At 42.6% G+C, this 23,072-nt stretch overlaps 1 protein-coding gene across 7 annotated transcripts in view; it reads left to right on the forward strand.

Moving 5' to 3' along the window:
- GHR (growth hormone receptor) overlaps positions 1-23,072 on the forward strand; it is a 985,620-nt gene that overhangs the window by 949 nt on the left and 961,599 nt on the right. Inside the window, exon 1 of one of the 7 annotated variants that reach the window (XM_085631199.1) lies at positions 387-469. The exons of the other annotated variants lie outside the window; for them this stretch is intronic. The gene's annotated coding sequence lies outside the window, so the exon portion shown is untranslated. Of the gene's footprint in view, positions 1-386; positions 470-23,072 lie in introns of those variants that run through there. 7 annotated transcript variants of the gene reach the window in all.

The following is a 23,072-nucleotide window of genomic DNA, read 5'->3' on the forward strand; positions in this document are numbered from 1 at the left end:
AGAGAGGCGGCAGAATGAAAAGAAGCAGTGGTTAACTAAATAGTTTAATTGCTAAGAGCCCAGACTGGTTGGAGATGGTTTAATTAACAATCTGTGCAGCCGTAGGCGCTTTATGGGACGTGAGCTCTCGTTTCACAGAAGCTCCGTTAAGACATCCGTGATCGTCTCCATAAAGCGCTGTTAACCGTGCAGTTACTAGGCGCTTTAACGTGTTTGGGTTAACATCACTGTGACTGTCCTTGCATTTGTGTATTGTCTTCCCTGCAGCCTCGTGGTTTAGTGGCAGGCTTCTGGGCACTGTTACATAACTTCTGGGAGGGCTCTGCTGCTGGGTGAGTTGTGAGTGGTCTGTGAGGAGTGGAGAGTAAGAACTCTTTCGATTTCCAGGGAACATTTTCAAACTTCTGTTCTCAGCTGTGTCGGTCCTTGTTTTCTATGTTGACCCATGCATTGTCTCTGCTCTTTCCTGGTAAGTGAGAACTCTCTGTGCGTTGCTCATTCACAGCCATAATATGGATTTCATGCCATTTATTACACAAATATCGCTTTTTATTCATAAATATACACTTGCATCCGCTCAAATCTCTTGAGACTTTGCAACGCATTACCAACTTGATGAATATACTACACTCACTATATAGTTAAAAAGCGCTGTGCACGTGTTGATGACATAGCATAACGTACACGTTTGGCACATAAACAACAGAAACGGAGCTGGGACGAAGACCCTTCTATGGTTTTGCATCCCTCCAGTTAATGTACATATGGCTCCATGTCGCATGTTTTCGAATATTCTTCTGTCCTTTAATCAGTAATTCACTCAATGAGGTGTTGGTGCTATTGGCTGAATGGCGTCAATCCAACCTTCTCCTTTCCAGAACGCACCTATCGCTAAAATTAAATCCCAGGACTGGAAAACTGGTGTCCCGTTGACAGGGAGTCATCTGGGCACCCTAAACAAATTACATTATAGATCGCTGCATTTCTGCTTGTCTATGTCCGTTCTTAACCGATTTATCCAGAATGGACTGGAAATTCGTGCCCACAGGGCGACCATAACAAAAATAAACTTTAATTGACAATGTTTCTGCGGGATGAATATACGAGAGGTCAATATTTCTGTAAACTCCATTTTCCACGACGTTGCAATTGTAGAAGTGCTAGTGTAAAAACCCAAGCACAGTGGATGAAACAATGTATTTGTCTAGGATACTGTAGATCAATCAATAGGTGACACTATAGTGTTCCAACACCTTCTGTTGCACTGTCCACACCTCTCGTTAAACCAGGCTCAGTGCTATAAATGGGCTGGTACTGTCCGTTACTGAGTACCGGCACTTTTTTATTTTGAGAGGGAGAGTATCGGCACTTCTCAAGAGAAATGTAATACTTTTTAATTGTAAAGTACCAGCACTTCTCAGAAACGAGCAGGTACTCTGTTACAGAGTGCCTGTACTTCTTTTTTTCTATTTCAAGCACTGGCCAGCCTGTTTACCATGGTCGAGCCGCTTTCAAGTCAGAAGTCACGGTCCCTCACCACATACTGTCGCTCCTGCATCAGACTATCAATTTAAGAGTAGAAGCCGACACGGAGGCACAGACTTTTGTCCCATAAAACTGCGCCTCCTACCTGTATCTCTGCCTTTGTTGTGGAGAAGGAACCAGATTAAATGTCACCAAATGTCCTTGTGCTGTTCTGAACAGTGAACAGACCTGGCAAAGCAATAAAACATTGACAAAGTTCCACCTGATGATCATAATTAGCACTAATTATGCATTGAAATTGAAAGAGGTTCTTGCAACCTTTTAATGAGAAAAAGAAGTCCTCAGGACGGCTCAATGAGTTTGCACTCCTTGAGATCGGCGGTGAAGTACAGGCAACAAATTTGAACTGTGGCAAGGCCAACTCAGCCTTCCATCATCCTGAGGTCATTACATTCAGTAGCATTAAACTGGGTAATAGTAACAACTGTTATTTACAGTGCTTAAAACCCCAAGAAGTCTGGTGTGTAAATGTGGCAGTGAAATTTCAGAAACTGGAGTAGATAATCACACATGAATATGGCACCTCACAGGAACTTCAAAATTACACTCTTAAATCCCCATTGATAAATTGCTGCAAGTGTAAATTTGTTTAAAAGTTGTTGACTTAGCATAGCGGGTTAGTCTGCTGTACATATCTGTGTGCAACAGCGTGACCACTGGATTTGTTCTTGTGACACAGATAGATGGATTCATCCATCCTGATCTCCCTCAGCTGCCTCTTACCCCCCACCCCCCTCCTAACACACTGGTATGGCCTCGAGTAGGCCAGAGTGCTATAGAAAAACACAAAAAATATGTACGTAATATATAATGTGCCCAGTTTAATTTGCTTACTTAGTAACTATTGCCATTTTGTAGCTCTATGAACCTGGAAGGCTGTGGCACTAATCCCAATAAAACACATGTTCACTATCCCAGCCTTTAGATCATATGCAAAAGTAACATGTATCTTTTCCATTGTCTTCTAAGCAAAAGATGGGTTGCTGCAGGGCAACACAAATGTTGCGTAGTCCTCCTGCCTGGAAGCCCCAAGAATTTTATGGCTCCTCAAAGGGTGACCTGTAATGCATCCCGCTTGTAAGCCTGAGTCTTGAAGGATCTCCTGAAGTGGGGTATAAGTAGAAGAAGGAATGTTTTAAGGGGACAGATCACATTAAAGTGCGTGTTTGAAGTGCTACTTTAGTCGTGGTGTAAACCATAGATTAAGACTGATTGCATTTATCTAAAGTAGTAGAGTTATAGTTGTGGTATTTTTACCCCTTGGAGGGTAGTACATGCTTGGTGTATTGTTGACCTCCATGTAATGCTTTGTGCTGCATTTCGTTTCATACATTTTATTAAATAGTTTATCATCGTCTATAAGAAGTTCAATTTACTCCTATATCTCACTTTGCAAAAGTTGATACAACCGTGGTCGTTTACCTCTGCTCCCTTTTTAATACTTCATTTTTCAGCAGTTGCTAATGTTTGGAGTTTGTTAATGTGCAGCAATTCAAAAGCCTATATTTAACCTGCAGTGACAGTCACTTTGTATTGAAGTGTTCTTCTTGTGACAAAAGTGAAATTTAACTCCAAAGTTAATGGCAAGTCCATGTGGCCACTTGATGTGCCAGAAATGTCAGTTTTATATTGATATATATATATATCAATGAAAAAGGCAAAGGTTAAACCTGATTTATAGTTAGGAAAACTTTATTTATTCTCTCCATACAAACCAAACTTAATCTACACAAACATTATACATTCTAAAGTTATAGTTATAACTTACATTTATAATTTACACACAACCTTTAAATTAGTATAACTTTATTTTTTCTATACAAACCAGACATAAACTGCACACACATTAGAAATTAAAAAGTTATAGTTATAACTCAATTTTATAATTTACACACCACCTTTAAATTATCATAACTCGGGCACCTCCATACACAGTGTAGTGAACTTGGTAGCCACATTACATTAACTATAACGTGTCACTCTACCATGCACTTTGTTCTCACAAGCGATTTACCATGTCATAAGTCTTGTTATAAATGCTATGATTTCAGATGTTATAAATTATGTAATATGAAAAGATATAAGCAGTACATGGCAAAGACACAAGTTATAGTTAATGTAGTGTGGCTTCTGAGTTTATGAAGGTCCCCTATAATAATGTTAAGGTGGTGCATAAATTATAAATTTAAGGTACAACTATAAATTTAGAATTTCTAATGTGTGTGTGTGTGTATAACTTTAAAATTTCTAAATCGAAGAGCCCAGTGTCTTCGACTGGAGTGTCCTTAAGCAGAGTGTCATACAATACAGTGGAGGAGAGTGTCGTAAAGTGGAATAGACTGGAGTGAAGTGGTGTAGCGTACAGTGTGGTAATTTGTCAGAGTGGAGGAGCATGAAGTAGAGTAGAGTGGCGTAGATTGCTGTAGAGTGGAGGCGTAGCATAGAGCTGTGTAAACTGTCATACATTGGAGTGTTGTGTCATACAGTAGAGTGCAGTTGTGAGTTGTAGGTTGTTGGAACGTTACATACAGTGGTGTGTAGGGGCATAGAGTGGAGCAGAGTATACAATGGAGTGTAGGGGCATAGAGTGGAGTAAAGTGTCATAGACTGGAATAGAGTGTTGTGGACTATCAACAGTGGCGTAGAGAGGAGTGCCATAGCATAGAGTGAAGTAAAGTGTCATAGAGTGGAGTGTTATGTTGTAGAGTGAACTAGAGAGTACTAGCTTAGGATACAGTGGAGTAAATTGTCATAGAGTGGAGCGGCATGTCAGAAACTGTCACAGAGTGGACTGCCACAAAGTTAATTAAAGTGTTGAAGAGTTGAGGGTGGTACAGTGTGGCAGAGTGAAGTGGCATATACTGCTGTAGGGCTGAATGATATTGACTAGCGTGGAGTGGTGTAGAGTGGAACAGTGCAATTGAGTAATGTGGAGAGTGGAGTGCAGTAAAGTAGGGTGAAGTGGTGTAGAGGCAGTTGCTTAGAGTGTCGTACAGTGGCATAGAGTAAAGTAGAGTGCCGTACACTCACAGAGACTGGAGTACACTGTTGGGCTCTAGAATGGAGTATTGTGTGGCAGAGTTTCGTAGAGTGAAGAGGAGTGGTGTAGAGTGGAATGGCATGCAGTGGACTACCTTAGAGTGGACTGGTATACTAGTGTATAGTGGAGTGGCATAACGTGGAGTAGCATGTTGTAGAGTGGAGTGGCATAGACTGGAGTGGTGTAAATCTGAGCAGTGTGTGATACAGTGAATAGCATGGAGTCGTATACAGTGGTACAGTGGAGTGACATTCAGTTGAGTGGAATGGCATGGAGTGGCATATAATGGAATAGCGTAGAGTGGCGTGGCTTAGACTGGAGTGCAGTTGAGTAGCTTGTTGTTGAGTGAGGTGGCATAGAGTCGAATACATAGAGTCGAGTGGTGTACGGTGGAATAGTGGAGTAGCGCACAGTGGAGTGGCTAAGAGTGAAATAGTGTATAGTGGATTAGCATAGACTGCTGGGCCATAGAGTGGAGCAGTGTACATTGGAGTGGCATAAAGTGGAGTGGGCTGTCGTAAGGTGGAGTTGGGTGTTGTACACTGGAGTGGCGTGTGTGTAGAGGGGAGTGGACTGTCAGAGTGGCATGTGGTACAGTGTCTTAGAGTGGAGGGTCGTAGAGTGGATTGGCGTTCAGTGGCATGGAGTGTCGTGTCATAGAGGCTAGTGGAGTGTTGTGGAGTGGCGTGTCATTGAGTGGAGAGACATATAATATATTGGAGTGTCATATCATATAGTGAAGTGGCTTGTCGTGTCGTAGAGAATAGTTTAAGCAGACGTAGTGTAAAAATAGCTGAATGGATGTAGATGAAATTCACCAGGAATGTAGAATAGGGGTAAAACGGTAATCTTTGGTAGTAGATCTAACATGATTAAGTAGTGTTAAAGTTAAAAATCACGAAACACTTTGGGGCAGATTTATTAAATGGTACACAGTGGGCAAGACCCCATCCTGCATTGTGTGAGAGGGCAGGAATATTCCACATTTATCAAGTTGCTGCACATTCATGCTCTCTCCTTCTGCTTCCGCACTTGTGGCTGCCATTCGCCAAGACAGACACCCTTGTGCCATGGCTAGAGTGGCTGGCAGGATTGTATTTGTGCATGAAGGGACACCTTCCTCTACAGAAACATCTTTAGAGGCTGTTTCCTTTTTCCAAGTGTGCTGCAGAATGCAACACACTTAGGAAGTGGAAGCAACCAGGAGAAATATATATTTATATTTCTCCTCGTTGCATCTCCCTGGTAAAGAGTAGCATTTTGATGTATTCCCAGGTTTACTAGTCTTAGTAAACTTGAGAATGCGTCAAAATCCATGGGTGGATGAGTGGGAACCCCCTCTCTCCACCCATGATTACCTTCACAGGGCGGAGTAATGCAAAGGACCGACTAGCGCAGCCTTGCATTACTCCAGACTTACTAAACAATGCAAGGTCTTGCAAGGTGGCCTTGCGTTATTTAGTAAATATGGCTTAGGTATTGTGTTGCCCGTGTGACACCATGCGTGATACAAGGGCAAAGCAATACAATTATAAACCTGGTCCTCAGTTATATATATTGGGCCATGGTATATCGTGGTAAGTTCACGGTATACCGCTGTACATGTCGATGACAAGGCAGTATATGGTTGGCAAGTGGCTGCCTTTACAAAAGTAAAAGGCATCTATGATGTTTTTACCACTCTTTGTCTGTGTTCTGGTTTAGGGCCGTAGATATGACAAGTAGTAGGATTTATTGTTGTTCTCTACCTATTACCACTTTATTAAAGTGCTAATAGGCAGGGAAATTAATTGACATTTTCTATATTTTTTTTAAAGTTTCTGGAGTACAGCAATGGCAGTGAGAAAGTACAGCAGTAGTTAGAGAAACAAAAAAAAAAATCCAAACAGTGAAAAACACAATGTAGTGTACTCCATTAGTGAAATTTAGTGTAGTAATTTGAAGGAAAAAAATGAGTAGGGCAGTAATTTGTAGGTATTACAGCTGTACTCCATAGACTTTTTTTTGTAAATAATTAGATATGTAAAAAATAGAGAATACACTGTAGTACACTATATTTGTGAAAGATAGTGTAGTACATTATATATATATATATATATATATCTGCTGTACTTCCAAGGTAGTACCGTGGTACTCTGTGAATTAAAAAATAAATATATGTAGGGAAAAAATATGAAACCTACTGCTTACCTATATCTAAGGCCCTAACCCAGAACACAGCCAAAGTGTGGGTAGAACAACATGCATAGAAGAAATGGAAATCGCACTCCTAATTGACTGAAAGTAGTCCCTGTAAATAGTTTGAAGGGTGCTAGTGGGTATCGCCTTCTGATCATTTTTGGCCGCGCTGAGCATGGCGGTCACATAGCATTCTCCTTTTTGGACGGCGCTACTTGTCACCCGTTGTGAGGTATGCGTTCAACTATTGTTTTGAATATTGTGATTAGACTTTGGGCACAAGATTGCCATGAAAGGTACCCTTTCGAGCAGCCGGTACATGTTGCACGGTAGATTGCCAGATGCACTACGGTTCGTTGTTTAAATTGCTTTAACCTTTGCTGCACGGAATGCGCCCCCGCCTCTTAATGTTGGCACACTGGGTCCGAACGATTACTTCAGCAGCCGTTGCATTTTGCACAGTTGATTGTCAGACGTACTACAGTCCGCTGCTTGCATCACCTTGGTTGCACGGAATGCCTCACCTTTTCTTATAATGTTAACACACCGGGTCCGAATTTTCATACACGATTTTTCACAGTGGTGTTCCTGGCACGTTTGACCTTCCTTACATTTGTGAGCCGCCTAAATTGAAGAGTACCATAGATTGGCTTTGAACAAAAAATATTTCATTGTTTTCATGTCTGATTTTCGTTTCACTCCCGTCAGGATTCTCACGAGCTTAATGCACACTCCTCCTTACGCGTCCATCTTTTGCCACCCAGATTACATTTGCTTGTTGGGTAGTATCAAGTGTCATTTGATTAATTCAATATGTTACATTTTAAGGAACTATCCCCTGACGAAGGGCGATTCCAAAAATGCATTGGGGGTTGTATAATTATGGATAACTGAAGACCATTATGTTTATGTTTGTGATTAACAACACTATACCATTGATGAAGCCTACATCAATAAAAAGAAGATTGGATCAACCATTTGTTTACACATGAATTTATATATTTGAAGAAAAGTTGTAAATCACATAGATGAAAAATCAGAAAAACTGAATTTCGAGAGTGCCTGGTGCCCTCCTTAGGAAAACGTATCATTTGGGTAAAACAAAATGCAGACATTACCCAATCCTATACTGCTTTGTCATCCACGTATACCTCGGTAATCTTGTAGCCTCAAATATCACTAAGTTTAAATCCCTTATTACCTTAAAATACTTAATCCTACTTGACTGTACTGTCCAAATGGGTCATCTGCACATCAAAATTTATAACCCTGCCAAGGTTTAAGAAAATTTGACTGCCCGTTTGGTCACTACTTTTGAGTTCACAGTCTGTTTTAAATGCATTGGTGAAACGTTCGTTGTGGGACCCCAACCTCCTCTTTGCACCCCCTTTGACCTATCACTGTGAAATTTTGCATCATCCGCCAATGTAGAAAAAACAATAGGTTTGCAAAGTTTCATGTAGATTCATCAAAAGGGTGCAAAGGTATTAACAATCAAAAATCTGAGGAATTCCTTTTCTCTGGGAATCCTAACTGTAATATATATATTTTTGTATGTATGTAATTGTAAGGGTGTGTGTGTGTATATATGTATGTATGTGTGTATATATATATATATATATATATATATATATATATATATATATATATATATATATATATATTCACTTAAAAAACCATAGGTTTCACACATGTTATAGTTAGCTGGACATTTCACTCGTGAAAAACCATTGAAATTCCCCCGTTATAGTTAGTGCAGGCAACTATAACTCACGCGACCGCAATCCTCTGCTGATGACGTCAGATATTACATCACTGTATTTAGACACTTATTTACCCATGTCTTCTTCCATACATTTTTAGCTATACATATATTACAAATATTTTTTTTTCAGAAAGACACATATGTCATCAGTGATATAATATCTGACGTCATCAGCAGAGGATTGCGGTCGCGTGAGTTATAGTTGCCTGCACTAACTATAACGGGGGAATTTCAATGGTTTTTCACGAGTGAAATGTCCAGCTAACTATAACATGTGTGAAACCTATGGTTTTTAAGTGAATTTGCAAGGTTTTTTAAATGCTAATTCCTAACTATAACGTGTGTGAAACCTATGGTTTTTTCAGTGAATTTGTACGGTTTTTAAATGCTAAGTTATGTATTTATTTATTTTTTTAAGGTTTTTCACCGTGCGCGTATCGTACGCGCACGGTGCGCTTCGCGTACCGTACGCGCACGGTGTGCTTCGCGCACCGTGCGCGCGCTGTGGGCGCATGGTGCACTACGCACACCATGCGTCCACGTTACGCAGTTCGCGGAATTTTTCCGTTTCTACCGTACGCACACGCTACGCGTACTCTGCGATTTTTCGCAAAAAAATTAAAGGAAATTTTGGCCCTTGGGGGGTCCTTCTGGGACCCCCTGACAAAGGCTAGGGGGTCGGGAACTGTCCACCCTGCCCCCTTTTCACGTTCTCCACCTTTGTTTTTCACCCCCTCAGACTGCGAGAGACAAAATGGCAGCCGACACTTCCTGGTTTCGACCGATTCGAATATTTACTAAGATCTAACAACCAATCAGAATCGCGCACGGCAGCGTGCGCGTACGGTAAGTTTTACCGTACGCACACGGTGCGCGCTTATAGATATATATATGCTTTTAAATGCTATTTTCTCAGGAAATACTGAACAGATTTACACCAGACCTGCAAAAGGCACATCACTGACCTGAGGACTACCTCTCTGCCAAATTTCAAGTAATTCTGTTCAGCCGTTCGGGCTGTAGCTTGGACTAAAGGTCCTATGGAAAAATGCATGGGGAAAACGCGTTTTGGGACCCCCCCTTTTTCTCAGCCCCCGCTTGACGAATCCCCCCGAGACTTCCAGGGAAGGAGCGGAGCGCCCCACCTATTTTGAAAATTTCGCGAGGATTCGTCAATCGGCGCCAAAGTTATTCCAAATAGAATGTTGCGGATTTCCTATGGAAACATGATCCTAACTATAACTATCTACTGGCGACCGCCAGTAGATTATATATATATATATATATATATATATATATATATATATATATATATATATACACATAGATATCGCCAAGAGATCCCGTACTGTTGTCAGCAGAGAAAAACACATGTTACATGGTCCAAATAACGCGTTTCGGCCGCTGACCTGCCGTCTTGATCACATAACGTGCTACGTGCAAGTAGCGTAATTTAAAGCCAGGTAAGTTTGCTTTACGATAAGTTATCACGTTACATTGCTTTACGGTTGTTTTACCTGTATGACATGCATATGTTATACTCGTTTTTACACACATGTTTCTTCATAGACTGATTTACGTCAGTGCCCCAAGTCATAAAGCGAGAATTAGACAGGCAATATACATATATATCTCACCCTCACCTTTGTTGATGGCTGAAATGACACTCATCCTAGGTGAGAAAGTCAGACTTCATTCTTTATTGACATCTGATCTGGCTCAGGGTCTCCAGAGCATATTCAATGGTGCTTGCAATATGGGTTTGGGGGAGGGGAATGGGATATCCATCACGCTTGTGACAGAGTAACCCGTCCGCCAAAGTATAAATCAGGCCTTTCGTCCTCAAGCACTACTGAGTTCAAATGCCTTTTGACTGGGGGCAGACCGAGGGTAGCTACTCCTGAACCGGGTTCAGATGTAGACAGGCGTTCCTTGGCTGTCCGAGATCATTAAGATGATGGAGGACTTCCAAAGCCATCCGTTCACAGAGACCAAATCACTTCTTTGATGCCTACAATTGGGTTTGGTGGTCCTCCTGTCTGCGCAGTGGTGGCGGGCCGACAGGAGGACTGGGAACCACAAAATGTTTGTTTGTTGCTAGGGCCCAGCATTTATTTATTTTACGAAGTAAGCTCTGCGTTGATGGTCTGATAGCCTGAAAAAAGCGGACTGATCACACTGTCCAAGGACAGCGCCACTGTATTCTCTTCCGAAGCATGATCAAATTGAGAAAATGCTGTGTAGCCTACAAATAGTTCTAGGAAAAGGTCCAGTTTATCTTCAGTTCAAACATTTTATCCTGCTAACTACCTTCAAAAACACTCTGAGGCCTGTTCGCCTAATGCATTTTGTAGTACTTAAGTAGCACTACTAAAGTACTACAAAATGGTATTCCCAAACTTAAAGTATAAATCTCTACCCCACCTATCCTATCTTTTCTATAGGGAGTTCCTCACACATGAACGCTTGCTACTTAGGGCCCGATTACGATGTCGTTCGGAAACTCTTCTGACCAAATCGGTTTCGGAATAGTTTCAGACCGAATCTGGTACTACGAGTCCGACCGACCGATTATGATGCTTCCCGACATCGTTCGATCGGACTTGCATTGACTTAAATGGGAGCCTGTGTTCCGAACGAGAACACATACTTCCATTAAATAAAGGTTTGGTTGAGGAAAACCTTGCACCATGTGGCGGGCACCCCATGGTGCCTGCCACATTGTGCATGGTTGGAAACTGGGGTGCCTAGAGTATTCCCTCGGACCACAACCAGACGCCTCCAGGTGAAAGGGTTGCCTGCTACGACTCCCCAAAGACAGATTCCAACAGCTGTTTCGTGTCTGGCAGACCCAATTGGAATGGCTGTCCAAATCGGTCACAGACTATACCACCATGAAGAAGACGTAAAGTTGAAACGCGTTGTGGTGCCTGAGAGCATGAGTTTTGATGAATAAGTGAAGTTACCAGTAGAGTTTCCAGGAGTGCAGCATGATGATTCATCGTGGCATGCAAAGAACAAGGTCTTAGTCCTAACGCTGGCACCAGCAGTCAGAGCACGCCGCTTTTGAGACCTTTTACTGTGGAATATATATATATATATATATATATATATATATATATATATATATATATATATATATATATATATATATATATATATATATATATCCATCCTGATGTTACCCTCCAATCCAAAAGGACCAGGTGCAGACACATATGCTCTTGTTCTGCTGTGACGCATTTCAGCCGATGCAGGCGTCCTTGATCACATGCAATTGCGACGCCATTTTCTTACCCTTTAGTAATATGCACCTGATTCGCTAACATTGAGAAAATACTGTGACCACAATTTTGCACTGAATGTAATTTAAAAATGTACAGTGATCTGTCGCAATTTTCAAAATCCATAATTATTTTATAAAACAACATATCGTACTGTGCTTCTCAATTTTACCATGTGTATATGGATAGAAAGATTTGCTTTAATCAAATGCAATGTTTTCACCTCTTTCTTATTTATGTGTACAAATCTTTTGCAATATGGCATACTAATGATTTTGTCAAAAATTCCTGTTGTAATTATTCACAAAATCTTTACATCCTCTTTAATCCTGGGAACGCAATGTATGGTAAATGTTGAAGCCAAATTAGTTTCCTATACTGCTATTAATTAACTACTAACTGCATAACATTTGCCCAAGTGGGCAGTAACTCCTGTCTCTACAACAAATAAACTAAAAAAGTTTCAATCATTCACAACCCCTAATTTCAGTTATGATAACAGTGCCACATCATCAACCTCTGTGTAGGAGACAGGAGTTTCTGTGATTAGTTAAATGAGATTATGAAAACTTCAAAGATGTGTATAATGTAGATTTTCCTAGTAATTATGATGGAAAGTTTTAATTTGATTAAAGACACGGAGGCGAGTATTATGCTTTCTTATCTTGCATTTTATTCAATAGCCGCCAAGATAAGTAACCAGAACTACAGTTCCCAGGGGCTCAGGAAACCAAACTGGCCAATGGGGACGTAGAAAAACACAAAACCTAATAACCAATCATAGAAACACTACCAATAAAACGTCACTACTGACTGCGCAGCTTCCTCTTTTCGCTGACGAGCAGATCAGATAAAGTCCGAAAATAATGGAACAATTGCCAACATTAAGGAAAACGCCAAGGTCCCATGAACAAGCTTCTTGAACCAAAATTGACCAGGACGGGATAGCCGCAGACGTCGGCGACGTTGGCTCCGGACTGGAAGGAGAGAAGTTCCGTGACGAAGTGGACCACTGTCGATGTTCAACTGGACGATCACATCGATGCAGGGGGCAAAGCCTGATTCGCTGGAGGGAGGGAGAACACATGTTAGTAGTGTAGCGGTGGGATAATACTCACCTCCGTGTCTTTAATAAAATTAAGACTTTCCGTCATAATTACTAGGAAAATCTACATTTTATGTCAAGACCGGAGGCTCCCATTATGCTTGTTCAAAGCATATTAATCACCAAAGAAGCCACAGAGTCAATAGGTTTACAATAAAACATTCGAAAAACATTATCATTAGTCCAGTCAACTGATCTCAGAATGTCCTCGAGGCGGGAGCCTGCCCAAAAGGCCTTGGAGGCCATGGCTCCCCTGGTGGAATGAGCTCCGAAAACGGAGACGTCAATACCTGCAAGGGACATAACCCAACGAACCCAACGGGCAAGGGTTGCAGAGGAAACAGGGAGATGAGGTTTGCGGAAGGAAATGAGAAGTTGGGAATGGGAGGGCGTTCTGAGATTAGCAGTCCTATGTTCATAAGTCTTTAAACATTGACCAACACAAAGTTTGGGATGAGAGGGAAAATAGGGGTAAAACACAGAATTCAGATTGCTTTTGGTTCGTCTGTGAATCTGGAACACAACACCTGTAGGAGAGAATTGACGGCCTGAAATGTCCAAGGCTTTAACATCAGAAACACGTTTAATGGAAACAAGGCATAACAGCATAGTAAGTTTGGCAGACAACATTTTTAGGGAAAGGGGAGCATTATCTGGCCAATCAGAAAATAACTTGAGGACCACCGAAACATCCCATAAACTGGAATACTTAGCCAACGGAGGTTTGGAACAGCGAACTCCTTTCAACAGACGGCAAATAAGGGGGTGTGAGCCTATAGGTTTGCCATAGAGAGGGGAATGGTTGAGGGAAATAGCTGACCTATACAGGTTGACGGTCCTATAGGACTTACCCGCACTGGCTTCAGAGGCCAGGAAATTAACTACAAAATTCAAAGGGGCTGAAAAGGGATCGATATGCCTTTCCAAACACCAGCTTGCCCAAAGAGACCAAGCGGATTTGTACGCTTTTGAGGTTCCAGGGGCCCAGGCTTTGCTGATGAAGAGAGAAGCTTCCTGCGAAATGAGGACGTTAGCAGGGGTAGACCGGACACCTTCCAGGCAGACAGGACTAGAGATTTGTTCAGGATAAGGCTGTGAGGGCAACCCAGGGGATTGAGGAGAAGGTCCACTCGTTCCGGGAGAAGAACCGGAAACTCTTCCGCCATTTCTAACAGAGACGGAAACCAAATCTGAGATTGCCAGAACGGGACTACCAGGACTATGGATGTCGATTGCCGACGAACCTGAGAAAGAACACGGTTGATCATAGGAAAAGGAGGAAAGGCGTAATTGAGATGAAGGGACCAGTCTTGGAGGAAAGCATCCGTCGCTAACGCGGAAGGATCCGGACGCCAGCTGAAAAAACGGAGCAACTGAGAATTGAGGCGGGAAGCGAAGAGGTCTATCGAGAAAGGACCCCATTTGTGAGAGAGGGATAGGAAAACGGATGGCAAGAGCTTCCAATCGCTGGAGTCTCGAAGATGGCGAGAGTGCCAGTCTGCCACGGCGTTGAGATCGCCCGGCAGATACTCCGCCGTCAATGAAAGCTGATTTGTCAGACAATATTCCCATAGACTTTTTGCCAGTTCCGCCAGAGGCTTGGACTTGGTCCCACTGAGATGATTTATGTAGCGGACCGCAGAAACATTGTCCATGCGAAGAAGGATGGAACACCGAACTCTGTTTTTGGTAAGACTTTGTATCGCAAAGGAACCTGCAAGCATCTCTAAACAATTGATGTGCAATTTGGACTCCTCGCGAGACCATGTACCTCCAGTCGAGATTTGACCATAACGGGCGCCCCAACCCGACAGGCTTGCATCTGATTCTAATACAAGATCTGGGGCCGTAGCGAAGATAGTGCGACCGTTCCACGCATCTAAATGGTCTATCCACCATAGAAGTTCGTCGCGAAATTTTTGGTCTAGGACAATGAGGTCGGAGTAAGCCAAGCCCTGACGAAGGTGTCTGATTTTTAAGCGCTGTAGAGCGTGATAGTGAAGAGGACCCGGGAAAGATGGCCTGAATGGACGCTGAAAGTAGACCGACTATTCTTGCCAGAGAACGTAGGGAAATGAGGGAGGACCGAAGGACTGAACGAATCTCCGACTTGATCGTGGAGACTTTTGACTGCGGGAGAAGAAGAGATGCGGCGACTGAATCCACTAGAAAACCCAAGAATTCTATGTTCTGGGACGGAATGAGCATAGATTTTTCGAAGTTGAGAAGGAAACCCAGATCCAAGAGAAGGGATTGTGTGGTGTGAAGGTGGGAGACAAGGAGCTGTTTGTCTGAGCTCATGAGGAGAATGTCGTCTAGGTAAATGATCAGTCTGATCCTAAGGGATCGCAGGAAAGTCACCACTGGTTTTAAGAGTTTTGTAAAACACCAGGGGGCGGAAGATAGACCGAAAGGCAGAGAGGTGAAACAATAGGCGACGTTTGACCACTGGAACTGGAGAAATTTGGTATGAGAAGGATGAATGGGAATTGTGAGATAAGCGTCTTGTAAGTCCAACCGGACCATCCAGTCGTTTGGACGAAGAGTATCTCTTAAGTGGAGAATAGTCTCCATTTTGAAGTGTCGATAAACCACAAACTGATTGAACCATTTGAGATTGATCACGGGACGCAGCTTTTTGTTCTTTTTCTGAACCAGGAAGAGGGAGCTTAGAAACCCGGAAGGATCGAAGGGGGCGATTAGAATGGCTTGTTTGTGGAGAAGGGAGAGAATCTCTGAGTCGATTAGAGCTTGCATGTTGTGGGAGAACACCATGGGAGGAGACAGCGTAGGTTGGAAAGGCGGCGAGTAAAGCTCTATAAGATAGCCTTGAACCGTGTTTAGAACCCAAGGATCTGCACTGATCATTTGCCATTTGGAAAGAAACAGTTTTAAACGATCTCCCACAGGGGGAGGACCTACCTTGTTGGTTGAAGTTGTTGTTGTTGTTGCGGTAGTTTTTCTGTCCGCGACCCCGGAAACCTCTGCCACGTTGAGGGTAGAACTGGGGTTTGTATTCTTGGGTGGAGGAGGAACCTCTGGAGCCTTGGTTGTGGAAATAACGGCCGGAAGAGCGACCCCTGCCTCTGCCAGCCCGTCCAAAAACCCGGGGGGGAAAAACCTTTTTTATAGATTGTTGCGCCTTATCCAGAGACACGAAGGTGGACACAAATCTACTGAGATCTTTGACCAGGGTATCTCCGAAGAGAAGACCATTGGCTTTAGAGCCTGGATCCTGTGGAGCTAAATTGGCCAATTTGGGGTCTAATTTAATCAGGAGACCTTTACATCGATCGTGAGGGATGGTGGCATTAGCATTGCCGAGAAGACAAAAGGCGCGTTGGACCCACAAGGAGATCTCTTCAGCAGGCAAGTCGGAACCGTCTAAACGAGAAGTTTCCGCCATATCAAAAATACGTGCCAGGGGACCCACCACGTCAAGGAGTTTATCCTGGCACGTGGCCCAGGCTTTGTCCACCCCTTTACGGGGGTCCTTCCCAAACTTGGAGAAAAAGGTAAGTAAGGGCTGGTCAATAGCAGGGACCATGGTAACTTTTTCTGGCAAAGAAGGCTTGGGGCATTCGGATTTTAATCTCGACCTGATAGCGGTGTCTAGAGGGAGACGTAATCTGGCCGAAATATACTCCCCCACATGAAAAGCGGGTGTCCATTTTGTTGAATTGGGGTGCCGAATAGAAGACGGGTCGAACATCGGGACCCCTTCGGAATCAAAAACAGGCTCAAAATTAGAGGAATCTGACTTAGATTTTTTAAAAGGAGGGGAAGGAGGATCAGAAACGTCAAAGATATCAAACAAATCATCTGCGTTATCCAAGTCTGTGTCAGTGTCCAAAATGGTGGAAATAACCAATTTTTTGGGAGCCTCTGCGTGTTTAGATTTGTGCTTATGTTTGCCCTGGGTACCTAGAGTCCCCTCCATGCAAGGAGGCCTGGGAGGCACTTTGTCCTCAATCAAGTGCGAGGAAACCTCGCCAGCCAGCGATGACGCAGCATTAGAAGTAAGTATGGAAGCAGAGGAAACCACCTTTTTTGGTCTGCTATCCCCCGCAGACTGGGCCAAAGCTTTGGACAACAGACTTAACATTGTATTTTGCATGCCCTTGGACATGCGTTTCATGGAAGACTCCACAGCGTTCTCCACAGACTCATTAATAAACTTATTTAAAGCCTGTTTAAATGCTTCGCCTTCCTCCGAAGGCTGTCCTCGCACGGTTGAGCTGTCAGAGCTCATAGTAACTGGCAAAAGGCAACGCGGGGTTAATGTGGAAGCAAAGGGGAGGAGCTAGACACCAGCAACCTCCCAGGGGCGTGTGCACAGAATTAGTCTTGCCGGAGCACACGAAGGAGGAAGATGCGAGGGAGAAGGAAAACTCTTCACTTGGGAAAGAACTGAAGCGCTGGCAGAAGAACACTCGGTGAGGCAAAAAACGCCGTTGAGGGTGAGCGCGAGCTCAAAGCTTAAAGCGCTCGACGGGAGAAACCACTTAGAGGACCTGCAGGGGGAAAAAGGAAAGCGAGCGCGAGGGCGCGTTTCTAACAAAGACCGTCACTGCTGGGGAGCGCAAGCGCATGAAGCACCATGAGCAACATTAAATAAGCCAAATAGCGATAATTAGCATGAAAACACGGTAATATAAACCACAATATGAAAGAGAGGAAAGATAAGGCACTTATCTGACTGCGAGCAGCAAGAAAAGAGGAAGCTGCGCAGTCAGTAGTGACGTTTTATTGGTAGTGTTTCTATGATTGGTTATTAGGTTTTGTGTTTTTCTACGTCCCCATTGGCCAGTTTGGTTTCCTGAGCCCCTGGGAACTGTAGTTCTGGTTACTTATCTTGGCTGCTATTGAATAAAATGCAAGATAAGAAAGCATAATAGGAGCCTCCGGTCTTGACATAAAATTCCTTATCAGCATTGAGACCGTTAGGAAACTTCCTATTAAGATAAATGATGTATGTCGCCTCAAGTTGTCTCAGCGTCTGCTCCCAGTTACCACCCCTATATTGTTTACGCACTGTATCTATCACAAAATACTGCAAGTGTTTTGCATCATTGTTATGGTGTTCATCAAAGATGCCTGAAACTGAGTAAGAATAATCTTTATTCTTGATAGCCCTGATGTGCTTCAGGATTCTTTAATGCACCTGGAGGGTCGTGCTCCCCACATGTCTGATATTGCATTGACAGGTTAGTACATATATCTGTTTTGCAATGATACGCTCCCCCGATTTTAAAAGTTCTGTCGAGAAAGGGGGTCATATATTCGGTGATGTCAATTCCAAATTGTTAGGCTTTGCATTTACTACACTTTCGGAACCCTTTGGCTTGTTGAAGCTAAGTGGGCTGCAGTGTCATTTCAGGACTACTTTTCACTAAAGCATCTCGCAAGGAGTATGCTCTTCTATATGTGATGGAAGGGTTCTTTGGAATTGATTGGCCAAAAACGGGATCTTCTTTTACTATATGCCAATGCGTCCTCATGATACCCCTCAAGGCGTCATCCTGATTTTTGTAAGTTGTGATTAATCTGATGACAGAATTCGTTTTCTTCAGAGTTCTTGGTACTCTTAAGAACAACAGGGTTTCTCCAAGTCTGCCTGTTGTCTCATTCTGACAACTTGAATGTCTTCTATGTTGCAATAGTTTCCTTTTATGCGCAACATCTCTTCAGATGGGATGCTCACTTTAGAATGTACGGGATGGAAATTTGTGGCATGCAATATTGTGTTGCCAGCCGTTGCTTTTCTGAATAATCTTGTTTCAGTTTTGTTATCTTTAATAAATCCTTCTAGATCTAAAAAGTTAACTTTAAATTGCTTGATTGAACTTGTGAAATGTTGTTGTTGTTGATCTTATCCACAAAGGCATTAGCACTTTCCAGTGAGACTTTCCTATTAACAAATAATCAAGAAACCGTACCCAAAATATCACATGCTCTACATATATATAATATCTATTAATGTGTGTGCACGCCCCTGGCCCCATTATGTTCTGTGGGAGGATGTTACAGTATCAATGGTTGGCCAGGTGTGGTGCAACTTACTACTGTTTCTATTTTTCAGTAGTACCTTAAACTCATATGTTTGGCTCTCCCCCTTTTTCAGGGGAGTAGACTTGTAAGGCTACACTTTTTAGTTGGATTTACACCTTACACTCGTGCGTAAGTTATATGTGTAACTTTACACTCCGATTTTGTGAATAGCCAGAAGTAGTTACCCAAGAGTATAAGAGTAGAGTTATACATGCAACTTACAAGTGTAAGTTACCTTTGTGAATCACTCCCTTATTCCTTTTTTTTGTTTTTTTTTTTTGTTCGAAAGATCTGGCTATAGTCAGTAAGTAGAAACAAAATGCCGAAGGACACCCATCCCAGTCCCTCATAATATTAATAATTTTCTATAGTGCACTTTACTATGTGATCCTTTGTATACCCATTTCTTTTAACAGCTCTCTCTCAACTTTGCGTGCTGGACAAATAAAGGACCAATCGGGACAATCCGATCCTGGCTTCAGGTAGTTGAAGTGACTCTGTAATTCTTATGATTAGCACCCACAGGGGTCTCCCGATGATTTGTGGGTCACAGAGTTGGTTTCCTGCCCCAGTCTGTTTGGGAGGAGTCCACAGAAGACAAACATACTTCTGCAATTGATTCTCAGCAGAAGTTGGATGACCAGCAACTGTAAGCATGAAACGGCAATCTCCAGTAGTAGCATGTTTAGAGGATGAGATTAAAAAAGCATTAAGAGACCTGAGAACCACAGAAAACTAGGGTTGCTTTTTGTGAGTATTTTCAAATTGTGCAAATTGTTGGGCCATTCACTTTTTCTAAAGATGTACATTCTAGAAAACATTGCCCTTTAGAAAGCTAACAGGCCAGAGACTCACCAGGTTGGGACTCCTGCGTGCACACGCAGTCTCTGATGCCCTTGGAATAATGAAACCCCTGGCACGAACTTTAATCCGTCAATAAATGGAACATCAACTTCGCATTACTTCAAACTCTTTTCTAAATTAAACAAAGATTGTCTGATTAAGTGTTCTTTGTTGTATCTGAGATTCGCAAAAGAAGTCTCCAGCTGTCTAACATAGATTTATAATAAATTACCATGGAATATTTTCATATCTTTTCATCAATTGCTTAGGGTTTGACCCTTTCTTGAAGTCTTCCTACCATTTTTCATTGGCACAAACCCCGTAGTGCTGCAGTGTTTCACAAACAATGTGCAAGACTTAGGAGCAGGCCTGTATATTGTTGTCTTGTTTCTCTTTAAAATAAACTTCACTTTGCTGACTATTATGTTCGGCTCAATCATTGCATGATCTTTCCTCTAAACATAAAATAAGATCTTTTCACTTCAAATAAAACTGTTGTGGTGCGCAACTTTACCCTTCATGCATGCCATCTGGCATGGCATGACCAACTACTGGTACTGCAACACCCTGCTATAGAAAATAATAGAGGCAAGGTCTTAAAAATAAACCCTATAGGAAATACTTCAGCTCTGAGCTGGAGTAGCTTACTACCGTTTTGGATCCTTTCATGACTGTAGTAACTTTAGAAAGACCATTTGTGAATAGCAACAGACTTAATCTGGGTTTATGTCCCTCATTTTACTCCTCCCTCCACCTGTAGTAGTAATTCCTCTTAATTTTCTAGTCACTCCACAATCCCTCTCACATTTACTATCAAAACGTATACTTACATGTGTGACGGCTCCTCAATTGGTGCAGAGATTTTTGCACAGAAAAACCTAACAATTAATGATGTGTTCTGTAATGATGTTTCAAATGTACATCTTCCATTTTCATCCATCCAAACCTATTGAATGTGGGATGCCAGCCTCTTGTGCAACTGTATTGCAACCCCTTCTTTCTTGTAATAGGAGGTATCAAGAGAGTCTATGTTTGAGAACGTTTCCGAGACAGATTATGAAATAACTTTCCCACAGAGAGCCTGATTCCGATGCAGTTAGGAACGGCTCCGCCTGTCGGTTGGAGCCGTTCCGACCGCATCGGAATTGCCCGTTTGGATTCCTTTGGGTCGGTCGGAAGGGAATGCAAATTGGTTTTCCGAATGGCCTCCGACAGGCTTGGAGAGCCCGTCCGCCATTCAGAAAGCCTGCAGTAATCCCTTGGCTGGCTCGTTCCGGCCGAGGGATTACGATGTCCGCTTCCCACTGCCTTTCTGTCCTGGCCTTTCCGACACAGAAAGGCGTTGGGAATCCCACTTTGGGGGCCCACAGAAGGGCCCCCATTGGTGCAAGGCCACCAAATGGCGTCCCCCTGTTGATCCCTGCACCCGAGGGCATGCTCCGGAGGGGCCTGCCATGGGGTGCAGGGATGTACTGCACCTCTGCTCTTTGCAGTGAGAGCATGCATTCTGTTCGGAATGCATGCTCTCATTGTAAAGAATAGGATTGCGCCCGAACAGGGTTCAGTCGCATCCTACTTCCTGGACTGGAACCAACGACAGGAGGTCGTTCGGTTCCAGTTCCAAACCAATGTCAGACGGACTCTGGTCTCTCCGACATCGGAATCGGGCCCTAAGTCTGTCAGTTTTTCAGACTCTGTACAAGATAGTTGCATTCCCTGTAACCGCACACTTTTTAGAGATTTTGTGACCAAATATGATGGCACCTTTTCCCTTTTGATATAGTTTGTGAGGCCATTCACATTCAGGCACCAGATGATAGGATCTTCTTTGTGAAGATATATTAAATCAGTTCTTTAAAATAGGTAGGGTTATTTATAAACAACTATTGGTGTGGTGTTTGAAAAAAATATAAGGTTGGAGGAACAAGTAACTAACTGCAAATAACTTTACTTTGAAGGGTTTTGTTTCTTAATGCCACACGTTCATTCTTTTTGTTGAAATGTGGGAGAGAAGGGTCACTAGCCTGGTGTACTCTTTGCAGCTATTCATGGGCAGCAAGAGTAGTTTTGTGAAAACGGAGGATTAGGTCTTGTCCCACCCCAAGGATCTCTTTTAGTGGATTTCGAGGGGGATTGTGATTTATCTTAGTTGTTAATGGTTGCCTCTTCTTTGCTGTGTTCAGTAGTCTTGTCTGAGATTCATTTTTTAACACATATTGGTCCTGAAGAAGGTGGTCCTTCCACCGACACGCGTGTAGACCAACACATTTCCCATGAGGAACGGCCCCAGAGAGGCAATGTCATCACATATAACTGATGTCTAAGATCTTCCAGCAGTGAAGTGTTCCCACTTTACACATTTGTGGGACCCCTCATAGGGTTGAACCTCTTCTTCTTTAATCATGAATTAGAGTGTATGAGAGTAGTGTGACTGGTAAGTGAGTTTGTTGAACATTTCTTTTGTTGGGTATATATATGTATTTTCAATTAATTGTACACTGTATTATTGAAAAGGTAATCATTTGTACAGCTAATGCATATGTATACATGTATGTATGGTCATAATTATTGTTTACAAAAAAAAAAAGGAAAATGACATTCTCCCCAAAAAATATATAAATATATGCTTATATGTATATATGAAAGAAAAATTTGATAAAAGTGAAATATAATGAATAATTGACAGAGATGCAAAATAATGAATAATAAAAAACTTCACTGGTAATTTCGATTTCTTGTATTGAGATGTTGGGTAGTTGGTATGTTAGAACCTAAGAGGTCGCATTAAAGAAATATAGGTCAGATAAGAGGTTTTGTTGTTTGTTAGCTCTTGTTTCCCCTCCTCCTCCTGGACCTAAAAGCATTTGGGGGGGGGGGGGGGGGAGGTCTTTTTGTCTCCTTAAAAATGAACAACTCCTATCCAGGCTAAATAGGGGTTGGACTGCTGGAAAGCAAGGACCGGCAGACTCGCCCGCCATCGTTGCCCCTGGTGTTGACGTGTTGACCCACTAAATATAAACATTTCACAATTGCCAACCCGTGTGAATGTACTCGTGGGGACAAAAATCAATTAAAGCCCACTAACGCAATGTAACTGACTAAAGGATATTTTTTTCCTATCCCATCATACTGCTCTTCCAAATTGGAACAATACAGCCTCAAAATAGCCCATGCAGCCCCTCGCGAGGTGGTAAGCCAGCTCCAGCGAACTCAGGGGCCATCACCTAGCTTCCCTGAGGACTGGAATTCTGATACAGTAGG

Source organism: Triturus cristatus, chromosome 2_1, assembly GCF_964204655.1.
Source record: "Triturus cristatus chromosome 2_1, aTriCri1.1, whole genome shotgun sequence".
In the NCBI taxonomy this organism is placed as follows: Eukaryota; Metazoa; Chordata; class Amphibia; order Caudata; family Salamandridae; genus Triturus; species Triturus cristatus.